The sequence below is a fragment of the Anser brachyrhynchus genome, assembly GCF_964034855.1.
Source record: "Anser brachyrhynchus genome assembly, chromosome: 1".
Lineage (NCBI taxonomy): Eukaryota > Metazoa > Chordata > Aves > Anseriformes > Anatidae > Anser > Anser brachyrhynchus.
Window position 1 is genome coordinate 186,708,244 of NC_137694.1, and position 16,447 is coordinate 186,724,690.

General features: G+C 42.5%; 1 protein-coding gene across 6 annotated transcripts in view; it reads left to right on the forward strand.

Moving 5' to 3' along the window:
• DCLK1 (doublecortin like kinase 1) overlaps positions 1-16,447 on the forward strand; it is a 243,785-nt gene that overhangs the window by 82,165 nt on the left and 145,173 nt on the right. The gene's annotated exons all lie outside the window — the stretch shown is intronic.

Sequence of the window (16,447 nt, forward strand, 5' to 3'; positions counted from 1 at the left end):
TACTTCTCTTACTCTCATGCCCTACCAGGCATCAGTGCGAATGCGTTGTCAGTTCTTGAGAATACACAGTGAACAGTTCAGCCTCTCATTGCTATGCAAGGTGTTAAAATCCTGTATCAGCTTAACACCTTTCTCAAGTACTCTCCTATAGCTCTTTATGGGAGTACGGCTACAGTACAAGACATTTCTTGGCCTCCTGGGCAGCGTTAGAGATGAAGGTAAAAATAAGGTAATTACAGGTATGACTTGAAGTGAAATGCCAAATCCCTGTAGAAAAAAATAAGCTCTTGGCTTTCTGTCACTGTGGCTTTATATTAAATAGGACATTATAAGTAAACAGCTGTTCTGATGGTAATTTTCCTTTTTTGTTTTAAAGCTGGCCTTAAAATTCAGCTCTTGTAACAAGAGCAGTATGGAATGATAAAGCTGTGTTTCTTTATGCAGCCTGCAGCTTGCAAAGGCAAAGCTTCGGCTGTTGTAAAGCTCATGACAGAACTGACTCAGGGGGCTCTGGAAGGGGATGGTTGTTCCCCATGAGAGACAAAATCCATCCTGAGAGGCAAGGGTGCATCTACAGAACAGCTTTTTTATTAAGGGCATTGAGGAAAATGTCCAACAGAGGAAACAGCAGACAGAGGACGTTGCTGTGTGAGTTCAGGTGGCACCACATCGCCCTACCTGAAGATTGAAATAGAGAGATGACTGAAGTGCTGTGCTCTAAGAAATGCCCATTAAGTCCATCAGGTACCTGAAGCTTTTCGTGGCAGGGGAACCAGCTACGGGGGAAGCTCTCAAGTACTTCAAACTGCTGAGGTAAATGTGTCCTGTGGGGACGGGCACGGCACGACTTGGCGTTACCAGTAGGGAGCGATGGCTGTGGTGAGGCCTAGTGGGGAGGGTTCCCCGTCGCTCTGGTGCTGATGCCTAGGACACTTACCACAATTCCCTTTTCCTCTTATGGTGTTTCAGAAACAATAAATGTTTTTTCACGCTGCTGTTATAGTGAATGGCTCATGGGCTTCCTCTTCATGTGAAGACTGTAGCCCTTCCTTTCAGTGCAAAAAGAGAACAATTCCAGCCCTGTTCCTTCAGAAATCATCGTCGCAAAACTTTGGGTAAATGCGAAACGTGAGCTTCCTGTTGGCTGCAACCGCTTTGTTTCTCGCTGGGGCTCATGCTGTTCCTTTATGGCCTTGCCTCAAAAAAAGAATTACTGTCTTCATTTTGACTAGTGTATGTGCGCCTGGCTAAGATAAAATGCTGTTGTGCTGTTTTCCTGATACTGAATCTGTCTACCTGGCATTATTTAAGTAACACGTATAAAAATAAATACACCTACAGTGATCCCTCTTTTTAATGAACCTTTGAAGTACTTTTAAACTTTTTTGTCTGGTAAAAAAAATAGATGAAATACCAATCCATTTTTATCTCTTATGCAGCCCATTTTACAAACACTTTTAAGTGGTGTTTACGAGCATTGCACTACTACTGATACAGTGACTTGTTAAGATGATACAGTGATGTGTAGAGGATGGGTAAGGGACAAGGAAAAGGTCACTGGAGCATTTGGCAAGAGTAATTTCAATGGATATCAAGAGACAAAACCAAGAGTGGGGTAGGTGTGGGGATGGGAACGACAATTCCAAGACTGAACGCGGTCAGCAGATGCTTCCTGCCTGTCTGCTTAGAGGAGGACAGAAGATGGAGCAGTAGTTGCAGAGGCAGGAGAAACCAGGATATCTAACTTCACTTTAGTTCTCTTCTTTTGCTTGTTCTGGAATGCCTGCTTTGGATCTTAAAAAGAAAAACTTCTGTTCCTATGTTGCTGTCTGTCTAAATGCCTGCCTTTGACAGTGCCCCTTGTGGAAGCTGCTCCGTCTCAGAGCCGCCCAGCCTTGGAGCAGGCAAGCAGTGGTAGCTGGTAGCTTTCATTTCCCTGTTCCTCACTTTCTCCAAGAGATGCTCCCAACTTTCTCACTCTTTCTTTTCTATTAAACAGTTGGAGAGCTTTCTCCTTTCAATCTCTACCTCGCTTAAATTTTTCCTTCAGCAAAAGGGCATTACGTTTGACTTTTGTACATTGTCCTATTTCTCTGTAACTGTAATCCATCCTTCCTGATTGTCATGATTCACCTTGGTCTATCAGTCTTCCGCCTCTTTCTGTCACTCAGCTTCTCTGTACCTTGCCTTTCAGCGTTGATGATCTTGTTGCTGCTGCTAACTCTCTCTCCGTCCATTGGTTATCCTGTAAGGACAATTTAATTAATCTTTTTCTCATTTACAAGTCCTTGTTCAGTATTAATTTGAAGGTAATATCACATTTTGAGTCAAGTGGCAGGTCTGGTTTTGGTTTTTAAATTACTTTTTTTCTGAATCTTTGTTATTTAGTAGATTTGAGATTTGTTTTTGATACAAAATGGTGGTAAAATGTTAGAATGTTAGGAGATACTGTTACAAGTGGATTGTGAGGAAATATGCAGTTGAAAGCAGATTGCTGCCTCATCCACAAAAAAATCTTTCCCAAGTCTCTTTATAAATACACTGCAATTCAGTTTTTGAAACTTAAAGGTGAATGTAAGTGGCTAAGAATAGATAAAAGTGGTAGCAGATAGTTGTGGTATATCAGCTAGATGTGAAAAAATGTAGGATATAATCTTTTTTTCATTGTGTATGGAAATATACAGAAAAAAATGATAACTTGAGACAGCTTTTCAGAAGTTGCATTTATTTTTTTCTGAATCGACAACGTACTCTACCAGAACTGAATGTTTCCGTGTTAACGTTTGAAATACACCATTACTCAGACACAAGCCCTGTACCAGCCATATTACTTGTAAGCAATAAATCAGCTTATCTTCAAACAAATTAAATCTGACAGCTGGCCTTTCATCACTGCCTATCAAATGAACATGTCAGACTATCCAATTCATTAACCTCCTGCTTAAGTCAGAATCTAGTCTGGGTTTCATAGGAAGCGAGGTCATTGAGAGCCTTTTAGCATCAGCCTTTTAAGGAGTTGCTAAGGGTTCTCCTCCTAGGAAGAAAGATTTGAAATCCCCTTCTCATTCAACCCAGATCCTTGTGGGGGACCTACTTTGGTGGTAGTGACAACAAGGAAGTGCATGCAACTAGCTTTGGAAAGGTGTGTTTCTTGTTGTTCTCCAGATCTATAACTCTTAACACATAATGCTATATAATTGAAATTAAACTATTTTGGAAGCCGGCCTTCAGTTGCTGAACAAAGAATACCTTTAGGCTGAAGTGTTCTGGGCTGTGGCACCTTTTACCTAGACACTGAATCTGGGCATATGGATTGACTGCTCCCTTTCTGTGCGTGCAGGTGGGTGTGAGGGCACATGGACATAATTTCTGTAAATGTGAAGAGGAAGCTGAAGGCACAAAGGAATGTGTTTCTGAGGAATAGTTTGGTTATCAAGAGTTTTCGGCTGCACTGTGTTGAGTGTGGGTCAAGCACTGTTGACTTGATTGTGCTAGGTTTTGGACAATGCACAATATTAGTCTTTTCCCAAACCATTTATAGACTAAACTGGAATGCAGACCGATGAGATAAAGAAGTGGAGTGTAAACAGAGCTGTCAAGTCTTCTACTGTGCAAGTAAGACTTGTACAACTGACTCCTATCTCATATTTCCCTAGAATCCTTTGCACTTCTTTTCTTTGATGCTTTTGCTTTCACTTGACTAAGCCTTCATCACAGCAGTGAGATCCAATGTGTGAGAAGATGCCTGAGAGGTCAACGGGTAAGTCTGGATAATAAAATACATAGAATTTTTGCAGGTGAAGAGTAAACTTGAATGCAGCAAAACATGACATTTATTCCTGCGGAAGCCCCCTGTTAGCATAAGTTAATGAAATGTCATGGGTCCAGAAATAGAGGTAAGAATGAATAGCACACACAAAAATTATTAAAAAATAAATAAATAAAAATCTGTGAGTATTTGAACTTTGGGAAGCTTGGCTCCGTATCAAACATTTCAAAATTATTAAATTATGTGGTAAATATAGCTTATAACTAAATAGGCAAAGGTTATTTTGTTTTCTTTTGGTTATGACAGCGATATTTCTTGCATGTGAAATATCCAGTATAAATTGCCTGTAGGTTTTCCTGTCTTTGTTTGGATTTCTTTTCAAGGTTCATTTCTGTGGCGCTCTGTATGTCAGTGAAAAAACGGTGAGCTGAGTGGCATTCAGATGGTTGGAGTATAGCTGCATAAGTAAGGGAGCATCATGGAAAGAAAAGTTTGATAACCTGTAACAAATGAAAAGCTGAAAAACAGGTGGTGGGAGTAAGATCCGATTCATAACAAAGTAACACACCCAACTAGGCATTAAAAAAAATCTAAATCAACTCTTATGTTAAGGAAAAAAGATCTTGAAGTTGAAATGGGTTGTATTTTGAAAGCCTCAGCCTCAGTGCTCAACAGTGGTCAGGGACACAAAGAGGCTGTTAGAAGTGGTTTGGTGACAAAACAGCAGATGTACCTGATCCTCTTCTCAAGTTGTGCTTGCAGTCCTGCCCAGCCCTGTTTTAAGAAGGATAAATTAAAATTAAAAGATGTACAGGCATGGGTAGAGGACATGGAAAAAAGACCTGAAAGTTATTCTGAGACAAAAGCTTTTCATTGTGGAGAGAAAAGACAGCAAAACGAGAATGGAGCTAAGGGCTGTAGAGTCATTAATAATGTGAGAAAGATAAATAGGGAATTAGTGTTCACTGTTTCTCATCTCATGAGCAATATGTGATAGATCTGAAGCAGAAATTGAGTTTTTGAATTTAATTCAGGAACACAAAATACCGTGAAAGCCAAAAGTGTCAATGAATTCAGGAAGAGATTGGTCATGTTCGTGAGGATTAGTTTATCATGGCCTATTAAGTATGCACCAGTGTGTTTCAGATCTCTAAGTCAGGATGCTTGTATGGATATTTCCAGAGACTAAGAGGATATCCCAGGGGAAGGACCTGTTTAAGAGAAGCCACATCCTATGGGTTTGGGGGCACAGGGGCTTTCTCCTTCCTGATGCCACAGAGCTGACTCTGTGGAGCTCTAGCAGCCGCAGATTCCTCCTAAGCCTGAAAGCTGTAAGACATGGCTGATGTTCCCACTCCCTAGGGGCAGCTGGCAGTGATGCCAAAGATTTGAGTGTGCACACAAAATGTGCAGCCGTCCTCACCGATGAGCACAGAGATGGAGCAGTGCCTTTGGTGGCACCCACACGACCACAGGCAGTGCTCGGACACGAACAGAGCAGCCCCATCCTGTGCCTGTTTGGCTGAGCAGGGAAGGGGCTTGTTACTGGTCACAGATCCCTCCAGTAGCCGCTGCTAGACATTGGGTCTGTCACTGGGACCTGGTCCTAAGGGTCAGCCCCCTTTGCAGCCCTTTCTCCAGCTGCTGCCTTCCAGACCTCTCAGCCTTCTTGCAGCCTGAGTGCTGCTGGCAGTCACATCGAGCACACGCTCAGCAGGAGAAGACGTCTTCACAGAAACAAGTCAGAGAGAGACCTTGATAAGAAGATGGGGGAAGCTGCGGTGGACAAGCATACTGACTGGCAGCCTGCTGGCACCCACAGGCTCTTTGTATCCCTTTTTTTGGCATTTTTCCCGTTCTTGTTCTTCCCTGTCCACCCTGATGTCTCTCTGCTGTCTTGTCTCTCACCAGTGAACAACCTGCTGCAAATTACTTTTCCCCATTAGTCCCAGTTCTGCGAAAATCGCAACAAATTTATTTCTGATACTTTATCTATCTGGGTCTTGCGTGGTATTAGTGATAAGGCTTAAGTAGGCACTGCTGCCTTTGCAAAGCCGTGCTCCCTGAGAGGTCCCTAGTGGTCGCCTTCACTTAGCTGTGAGGTTTGGTCGTGGCTTCCCTTAGGCGCCTGCCAGGTCTGGCCATTCCTCTGGGTGTCATCTGTGACTTCTGTCAGCTTCTCACGCTGTCAGTTGGACATCCAGCAGTTTCTCACGGTCTTGCAGTTAACTCAACCTCAGATCAGGGTCTAGTCATCCGCCTGCGTACCTTAGCAAGATCACTGAACGCATTTTCCATTCGTTTTTCCCTCAAAGTCACCTCTGGCTGCTGTCAGAGATGATCTTGGCTAGCTGGAGCTTTTGGCAGGCCCTGACTGGCTGTTCTGTCTTCTGGGTAATAATAGTAGAAATGTGTCAGCTTCTTCCCCTGCGCGTTATTCGCATCCTTGTAGCTCTAATCTCACAAATTACCTGTCATCCTGAAACAATAAGCACGTAAGTACCTCCTTTACACAGCCCCTATTCCAGCTGGGGATTGGAGACCCCAAATAAACAAATAATAGACCATCTACAAATGGTATGGACAAAAATTATATTTAGTGTTATTTATAAATAGCTGTTTGACAGAACTCAGACTCAATCCCAATTCTTTTTACAGAAATCTAGTCTCATCCTTCACAGAAAAATATAAACCAGTAAAAAAGTTATTTCATTCTAAACGCTGTGTGCTCTCAATGTGTTAAACTGGGGTGATGAGTGGGCAGATAACATTCCCAAATGGCAAAAGTGATCATGTTTTTCAGTTCCTTTTTAGTTTCTATCTCAACTTTATATTAAAATGCTGATGACTGTAAGATACGGTCTTATGTATGTCTATTATTTAAGCTGCAGGCATATTAAAAAAGTTCTGAAAATGTTAGTTCTGTGTACAGTCAATGGGGGAGAGGAGGTGTTCAAAGTCCATTTTCTATGTAATGGTAAGGCCAGAAATCTTGTTTGAAAGTAAAGCTACTTTCTGTCAGAAGTTGGACTTTTATCCTAATGTTACCAGTCTCAGGAAGTTAGCAAAATTGAATAGTTCAGACCGATTATTCAGTGATTATACTCAGTCTCTCAGGTTTTCATCATTTGTTTTTGACACCTTATGTTAGCATGGAAGCTTTCAGCCTTGAGAAAAGAAGACTCAGAGGGGATCTTATCAATGTTTACAAATACCTGAAGTGTGGGAGACAGAGGGATTTGGCCAACCCCTTTTCAGTGGTTTGTGGGGACAGGACAAGGGGTAATGGCCACAAAATTGAGCACAGGAAGTTCCGCACCAGCATGCGAAAGAACTTCTTCACGGTGAGGGTGACGGAGCACTGGGACAGGCTGCCCAGGGAGGTTGTGGAGTCTCCTTCTCTGGAGATATTCAAGGCCCGTCTGGACGCCTACCTGGGCAGCCTGCTCTAAGGAACCTGCTTTGGCAGCAGGGTTGGACCCGATGATCTCTCAAGGTCGATTCTGTTAGCAAGCATGAGCATTGTCTTTTGTACAGATAATGGTACCTGTACAGGTGAGGTGACCAGAAAACCCATGGTAGAGTGATCCAGAAGTAGGCTTTTCTCTGTGCAGCAGAATTGGGATTATCTAAAGATCTTACCTAAAGACTCAGGAAAGGTGTCTGAGTCTTTAAATTACTTTTGTCAATACAAGAAGGTACTTGAGCAGAGCTCATAAATTTCTAGATTCTGGCTTTCTGTGACTTTGCAGATGTTTTTATCTGTGCTGGTTAAGAGATGTGCAGTAAATGCACTAGGTTTTGGCAATACAAGAGAAGGATATTTGTTCTTCCAGAAGTGGGGAATTGCATTATTTTGTGTGTGTGTGTGTGTGTGCTGTGGTATTGTGGAAGAAAAATGTTTGAAAAGGCTCTGAAGAGGTCATTGGCTCACTGATTCAACCTCCCTTTTCCAAGGCAGGAGCAACTCTTGGCATGTGTTTATCTGAAACCTCAACTGTCAAGAGATCTGCAACTTCTCCGAGGAATCTGTTCCAGTACTTTACTGTTACTGCTGTCAAAAAGTTTATTTCCTGAAGATTAACCTAAATCTTCCTTGTTTACAATAAAATTTCTTCCTGTCCAAGCTACGTATGCTTTTCCCATGCAGTAGTCCCTTCTATATACACATGCTTAGGATTTTTCCCTCCAGCCTAAATAACTCTCAAATGCTCAGTTTGTCTCATATGTCATGTTTCATATATGTTTTTCATTGCTCATTGTCTTTCTTAGTCTTCAAGACATTTCCTGGAAGACATCTCCTGACACTGGAGCTCTGTTGTCTGTAATACTGAATCGTTGGAAGCCTTCTTGGGATGCTTCTTGGTCTGAGCATCCTCCCACATTAGGGAAACGGTCGATTTACTTGTACAGGTGGCACCTCAGGGCGCAGAGTAGCACTGAGGAATGAGTACAAATCTATAAAACATGATTTGCCAGGCATTTCCTACGTATTACGCCTATCCCTGTTGCTCACAAATCTCATCAGCGATGACTTTATTATATTTAGTTTTGGGTCACTGACTGAAAAAAAAAAGCTGTTAAAAAATCATCAAGCCGAGTGCCAATCCCTGTGGATCTCTGCTGGAAATGCTGCCTTTTCAAGGTGATTTCCCAGTTCCAGATACTGTTTAAGAACTGTTAATTCAGGCAGCTTAATCCAGTTGTTATGTGCTTTACTGATACTGAATAGCACTATTCTTTTTAAATTATATCATCGTGCAATAACAACTCAAATGTCTCATCTAAGCTTATGTCTGTTGCATCTGTGTAGTTACCTTCATCAACCAAAACTGTAATTTCATCAGAAAATAAAAACAGGCTTGCTTGACAAAATAGATTTTGTGCAGAACTGCATTGACACTAATTATTTTCTTATCCTCTACTTCGTTATCTCCCAAATGCATAATTTTTCTCAGGATTTATGTCAGGCTAACTAGAGCACATCTGCCAGTGATATCTGAAATGACCTTTTGTTTTTTATTTGTACCCTTCCAGTCTTTAAAAAAAATCTGTAATAGCTAAAGATTTATATATCAACAAGATGGGCTGTTTTTTTTTCAGCTAATCTCTTCTGGACTTTTGGATGCTACTGACACTGCTCTTCTGATTTTAAAAGGTTGTAGCTGATGCTTTCTGATACCATCTTCAGTTATCAGGGGAATGGAACATAACTCATCATTGCTTGGTATGGTAACAATTTCCCAGGATAGACAAGCATTTTATCCAACTTTATTAACAACTGTGCCATCCTGATCCATAGAGAACCTGTGCTACTGTTTTTGTTCTTAATTTTCTTGGAACATATTCATTATCTTGAATTCTCAGAGGTGAGAATTTACCTCTGTCTTATTTTCTTACTAGTTATCCGTCTTTCACAGCTTTTCTTGTCATAGTATTTATTTCTCTTTTTTTTTTTTTCATTTGTGTGATTTGATTAAAATTATTTTAAATTACTTTTCTTTAACCACAAAACCAAGAAAGACTTTTAGCCCATACTATCGTGCTTGGCCAAGCCACAGGTTCTGGACAACTAATAAATAGATTTTTTTTTTTCCAGTTGGTTATACCCATTGTTCTACAAGAAGTGTATAGCCACTGAAAGAAAGGGAGCATCTTCTCTTGGAGTTGCAAGTGTGTGCTGGTGTATTCATTTCAGACTTGTTTCTATTCGCCAGTAATCTTCAGATTGGGAATACTACTTCAGAGGTAACACAATTTACATTGCCAATTAACTGGTCTTTATCCTGAAGATAAATTGAGCATTTAGTAAGTCTTTATTGGAAGATTAGTGGATGGATTTTTATTTTTTAAAAAAAGGAAGAGATGCAGTGAAATGCTAGTGTTGGTTTCATGAAAAGCCAGGCATGCATTTCCTATTTTGGTGCCTGAGAGTGAAAGCTCGGTCACTGTGCAGTGGTGGAAAAGAGCATTGCTCGTTCTAGTGGAAAGGAAGAAGGAGAAAATGGCAATTGAGATAAAGTCTGCTTCCGTACTGATCTGCAGGGAATGAGTGTTTGGGTGACTGGTGAGGCAGACGGGCAAAGGGACAAATGAGGTTGAGCTGCACTAAAATGTCGGATGTACTTGGAGAGGTCTTGAATGGCACTTTCTGGCATTTGAACTGCTCTTCTAAAAGGAATATTGTGGAGGAAGGAAAATAATGAAAAGGCCTTTGGGTAGCAGTCTGCCTGCAATTGCACTGCTTATTACTTCTCGTATGTTTTCACCTGCCTTGCTGTATGGAAGGGGCATTTAAAGAAGTATTTTCAGAAGGATTGATCAGAAGCTAGAATTAAGGATGCAGTTAGATTACATAAAAAATACCAAACTTCTTGCATCCCTATGCTTGGAGTTTTTCTCTGGGTTGGAAAATAGCTTTAACCTCAGGACTGAGATTTGTCTCAAAGGCTTTAGAGAAAGAAGAGTGTGAAGAAAATTGGCTAAACCTCCCAAGATACAGGTGACTGAGGGCCTCACAACAGCCTTCTCCATCTTAATTTAAAGTAGTACAGATACGTAAGAAGGTCCTGCTGTCAGTGCATGACACAGACTTGTCTATGAAGGCAGTCAGGCATCTGTGTGCCTTCTCTCCAAGGCGCTTCCTGGCAGGCTAATGGTGTGCAGAATCGTGACTGCTCTCCTTCAGATGCCTGGGTGAGATGGTTGCCTTGCAAAGTGAGAATTACATGGCGCTGCTTCACGAGTCAGCCATTCGAAAACTAGCAGTTGAGCTCTCTGATCCTCGAAAGGGCTGTGAAGGTGAAGAAGGAAGGAGGAGTCCCTGGTGAGCTGGAAGGGCACGACAGCCTTCTGCTGCTGAGCCAGAGGCCGCATCTGAGTGCTGCTCGGTGAGTCTTTCCACCTGAACTGTAATGGGGTGTGTCTGTCCTTCACAGGCACGTACTCAGCTCCTTGCAGAAATTATAGAAGGGTAAAGAGTTATCAGTGCTGAAGCAGTTCAGCATGCCCTCACGCAGCAAAGCTCATGCACGGTTACTTCAAGTGCAAGCAGTCATTGTGCTTTGGCTGTGTTCTGCTGCACTGGTGGCTCACACACAGCTACTGCCACGCAGCAGGTGCTCCCTGCCCCTTTCAGACACACTGTAGTAGTCCGGGAGACTGAAATCAGCAAGTCTAGGCATTTTCAATTTTTCACTTTCGATGTAGATAATTATGTGTAGCTCTGTTGTTTTTGTCCTCTGTATCTGTATCTTGTTTTATTAACAGTACTGCAGTTGGCGGGGGGGCAACTTTTCATGATCAGCAAAATCCAGCCAGATGCAGCTGTCCCCACCCTTACCCACAGTTTTATTGTAGCATGAAAATTAAAATTTGGGTCGTGGTTTCCATTTTGCTCTTGTTTCTTCTGAAGGGTCCATTTTGGAAAATAATAATCGTGACACGCATTTGAGAGTCTGGGTCTTTGTGCTGCTATCACACAGTCGAGACTTCCACGCTAGTTTCAAGTTAACAGACTGATCCTGGAAGCGGTTTATCTGCAGCCTCACGAGAGTCAGGATGGGCTGTTCCACCTTCCCCAAAGTGACTGTTTGCAGAGGTGCGGGCATGCCCCTGCTGGCTGCAGCACAGACATCACGATGCTTTGTGCCGCTGTTTCCTAGCAGTTGCTTCTCCCTGTACTGTGGTATCACATTTCAGAGAAAGAAAGAAGGAAGGGAATTCTTTTGAAGCAAAAGAATGAACGTACAGGAATTTAAACAGCACTAAGTTGACATTCAGAATCGATCTTTTAAGATCTAAATCTTACGCTTAATTGTGTGGAAATAATGTCACGCCTCTATCAGTGCATCAAGAAGTAGCTGGAAGCCTTGCTGGTAATGAATCTGGAAAAGAAAAGAAATACCTACCACATGTGCTCTATTTCGTTCTAGATTGTCTCTCGAGCTATTTTAAACCTCATTATAACTGGAAAATTACCTTGCATAACAGCATGCACTGCAACAGCGTAAAGGGTTTGTGAATAGAAAATGGCAGTCAAATGCCATCACAATCAGCATTGCTGGTTTTTAGGCCAGCCGAGTGCTATTTCTCAGAGGTTTTCTATGGTTACAACATGATTGCTATCAGTATGATGGGAGAAGCTCACAAAGAAGTGAAATTCCTTCTGGCATTGCTTGAAGCTAGTTTAAAATGCTCCAACTGAACTGTACTGGGAATTTGAGAAGGATTTCATCTTAGGTGATGAAGCTTAGACTAAGTTTAACTTAGAATAATCTCTTTTCTCACCACTTGTAATACTTTTTAAAAGGAGCAAACTCTTCACAAGAAACAAAACTATTGTTCCTGCAACCCCTCTCTTCGGGAAAGATTTTCTGTCACTTGGGATTTGATGATGAATGCGGAGCCAGACTGAAAAGTATTGAGGCACATACACAATTTGAGAACTGGAAGCCATTCCTATAAGCTGTAGGGAACAGCGCAGCATTTGTGCTTCTCTTCAGAAGCCTCCAGCTGCTGCACTCCGCGAAACAGTAGTAAACACATGTGGATAAGGAGGTTTGGAGGCTTGTTTTCTAACCCAGCAGTACAGGGAAAATGGAGACGCTGTTGTTAGAAGATCAAGACCTCAGAGAGGATTAAGTGGTTTTCATTTATAGGACTGGGTTTCAATAGAAGTAGAAGATGCCTGGGAATTAATCTTTCTGGTTTCTGATGTGGAGGAGGATCCAAGAGTGGAGCCGGATAGGAATGAGGGCACTTGTTATTAAAGCATTGCTTTTCAGACAGGTGGTGTCCTGCTGTAAGTAATTACCCCTTGAAGATAAACTTCCCAAAAATGCAGTCCCTGGATTGTGGAAGGTTCCTTAGCTAGCAACTGCCCCCATCATTTCCAAAGATGATCTGTCTGTCCATCACTACAAAAACTAACTTTTCATTCCTTTACTGTGTGGGGACTTGTTTGTGGGAAGGTAAACCGAACTAAAAATCTGATTCTCATCTCTCTTTGTGCAGTGAAGAAACTCATATATGGGAAGATCCATGGAGGTTTCTCTGTCAGCACACAGCAAGTGACACGTATGTTTATCCCTTCAGTCTGGGGGCTTATCACACTGACTGGTTCCCACACAGGTCCTGACAAATACACTCCTCTTTACATGGCACTAGTACTGATTTCTCCATGTCTTCCAAGGAGCAGCTGCATGGAGTAGATGAAGGTAGCTCCTGTTTCCCACTGGTTGGTCTCTAGCTCCCGTGGAGGGAAAGGAGTATTTCAGATGGCCTCTCCTGCCCTTTGCAGTCAGTGTTACTCACATGAGACTCCTGCGCTCAGTTGGCAACTTCCCTGTTCTTACCACGTTTCCAGAGCAGCAATCTAGCACTTGTCTGAGAAATAGTGTGACAGAGCCCATGGTGCTCTGCAGAAATTGCTTCTGCCCTAGAGGTCACTTTCTAGCTCATTTGACGGGACTTAAAGCATTGACTGCATCAGCATCAAATAAAAGAGCAAGCATTTATAATTTGCTTCTTTAGACTCTCCTTTTTCGAGGTAGTTGCACCTATTTTACTACAAAACTAAAAGATCAAGTTCTACCACCGTGTCATGTGCTCTGTTACAGTGCTTTGTTTCGGTTTACCCTGGTTTTGCTTCCTGCCGTGACTCTTTCTGGTGGCTTGGTTCAATGGCCTGTCTTTGTGATCTTGAAAATTTGGAATTGGTGGGAACTAACGAGGACAAGTGTTCTGGCCATGCTTATGTAGTGTTGGAGTTGATGCCATACCATGGTGCAAAGTGTTCAAAGGGCTTAAAGCCACTGAAAAAATCTAGTCCAGTTTCGGGCTTTATAAAACAAAAAACATTATTTGTTTTATGTAAACTTTCAGTAAATCATGGATCAGTAGAATAATGGAGTTGCTCAACTTATGGTGTGCATAGCTGTGTTAATAAAGGGGCAATATTAAGGTGTATTTAGTTGCTCTTCTCTCTCAGACACAACCGAACACCTGATAATCTTTTATCCACCTTCCTTTGTGCCTGTAACCTTATTGTGGCTTACAGCACAAAAACAGCCTGCAAAACTTAGTTAAGAAAGTGGAATGTAACTATCGTGCCGTTTAAAAAAAATAAATCTGAAATCACGGTAACCTTCAAAATAATAAGAGGAGAAGCCCTTTCCTTCTTTGTTAACCGCAAGCTCATAAACCACTTCTGACACTAAGATCCGTATGAGCAATGACTGGGAAAAGCTACCAGAACTGAAGTCCTCACCCAGAAAGATCTTGGCATTAAGAAGCCTTTTCAGATTTTGAACAGCGCTCTTTCAGCCTTTATCCCTTTCTACCTCTCTCCTTGACCCCCTTGCTCCTGTCCTTCACCCCATCCTCATTCTGTGCCTCCTGCCCCCCTGCCCCAGGCGGTTGCACAGACTGCACTGCCCGCTGCTTGCTTAGGTTAGCTCTGCCATTTCAGCAGCATCCCTTTGTGCAGCTGTCTGAATGCTCTGCGGTGCAGGATGAACTGGCAATGCATAGGGAAGAGAGGAGGAAGAAACCTGGCCTTTGTCACAGGCTCCTGTTTCCTCTGATAGAGGAAAAGAAGGAAGATGAGAGGAGAGGGATCTGCACGCCATCCATTTAAATGCCTGCAGGGAAGGCTGGAGCTCTGACAGTGTGAGGCGGTTGATGGAAGGCGGTAGGACAGCACATCTGCTTCGGGCTTGTGAGCTGGCTGTGGTGCTGGAAAGGAGCTGGGAATCAGGTATGGCAGAGAGGGAGAAGTAAGGACTTACTTTTGATGAAGGAAAAATACTATATATAAAGGAAATGAATTCAGAGACTGTAGATTCTGCATGTTGAGCTCAAGTGGTCGAGCCTGATTGCTTATCAGTACATCGCAATCCTAAGGCAAACAGTAAAAGGAAAAAGACATAATTTCTCTTCCTTGTGGTATGATTACCTTCAATTTGGAGATGACATTGCTTTGAATAAGTTAAGCTATTAATTCTGCCCCGTGCCTCTTCTCCTCCTTCCTACTCTGCGGCTGCAGAGAACAGCCTCCAGGACAGGAGCTGTTTTGTGCTGAGCTCTAGTGTGTGTAGGCAGTGGCTGTTGTACAAAAGTGGGTCTCATCACGGAGGGAGAAGGAGTTTGACTGGTTCTAGTTGTCCCTTCTTTGCATGATTTAAACCTTCAGGCTGGCAGACCAGTATTTGTGTGTTTTTTTTTTTTTTTTTTTTTTTTTTTTTTGTAGCAAATAAGAAAGGAGGTGATGCAAAAATTGACTGAAGCTACAGCATGATGGGGGCGACTGGACTGCAGATGGCTGAATGGTTAAGCATTAAATGTAGGCTTCCAGTGTAGTTTGAATGCTTGTTTGAATGAGTCACTGTGGGCTCCATCACCCATTCCTCTTCTCTGTGTCCCAGCGTAGCTGTTGTCATCTTGCCATCTGTGATACACCTGATGTCAGAACTTCACCATTGTTTCCCCCATGCTGGGCAACCAGAACTAGAGTTTTGCTGCAGGAAATGAGCAAGAAATGATAGGGGTGTTCTGGCTGTCCTAGAGACATGCTATGGAGGACCTATCTGGAACCGTGGTTTCTAAATTTTCCTTCCACCGTGCCTGGAAAGAGAAGAGAATTTAAGTTGTACTACTGTATTTTAAAGATTAAATACTGTCAAGGGTCCTTAGAGCATGTTGGATAAGCATCCTTTTTCAGGGGTGTGTTTGTGTGTACGTGTACATACTGAGCTTTTACTTAAAAACAAACAAACAAAAAAAAACCTACCTGAATGACTTTGTATTAAATAGACATTTTTCCACCACTATATGTGTGATGCCAGGTCTTAATGCTATTAATAGTTATATGTGAATGCGCTAACATGTTGGAGCCAGTATTTGATTAATACTCACAAAGGTACTGCAGTGATGTTGGCAGGTGTTATCCCATTTTGCAGAGGGAATTGAACCACTGAAAGGTGAAGTACAGCATTTCAAATATCCTTTGATTGTGAATAGGCAGAACAGTGGGTCTGTGTCCTGGCTCCCAGCTAGGCAGCCCCTTTTAACAGTCTCCGCGATAGCATAGCTTCACTGTGTTCACCAGGCTTTGCTGTGACACCATCTTCTTTCCCCGCAGTCTCCTTTCATTCAATACATATCTACTGACTTTCCCAGCGAACGCAGAAGGATCCTGCAGATAATAGCTTTCTTCATTATCCTCTTCCAAAGGACACCTGCTCAGGGGATGAGGTAGTGTATGAGCGTGTAATTAAAGACTCCATATAATGCCCATTCCCCAGTAGGGCACCGTTAGGAGCACGGCAGCCGCAGCCTCCAGCTCCCAGTTGTGATGCCGCAGTAGCATCTGGTGGCTGCAGCAGCAATTGCACGTGCAGAAATTGGGCTTTTCAGATTCTTGTGCCATAGAGCCGGGAGGGGCACGTCGTCGTAGCTAACGCTGCTTTGTGCTTTCTGGTGGCTGGAATTGCCCTAGGGAGGTAGAGTGTTAGAAAAGGTTGTCCAGTTTTGATACACTTCTGCGGGGTGTGCATTTGAATAATGCACGTGCAGCTTAAAAATTGAGCAAAATGGAGTCTTCAAAGGTAGAGAAATGAGGTTTTTCAGTGTAACGTAGCAGTCCCTGCTCCAGAGGATGGAAGGGCTACAGCAAAC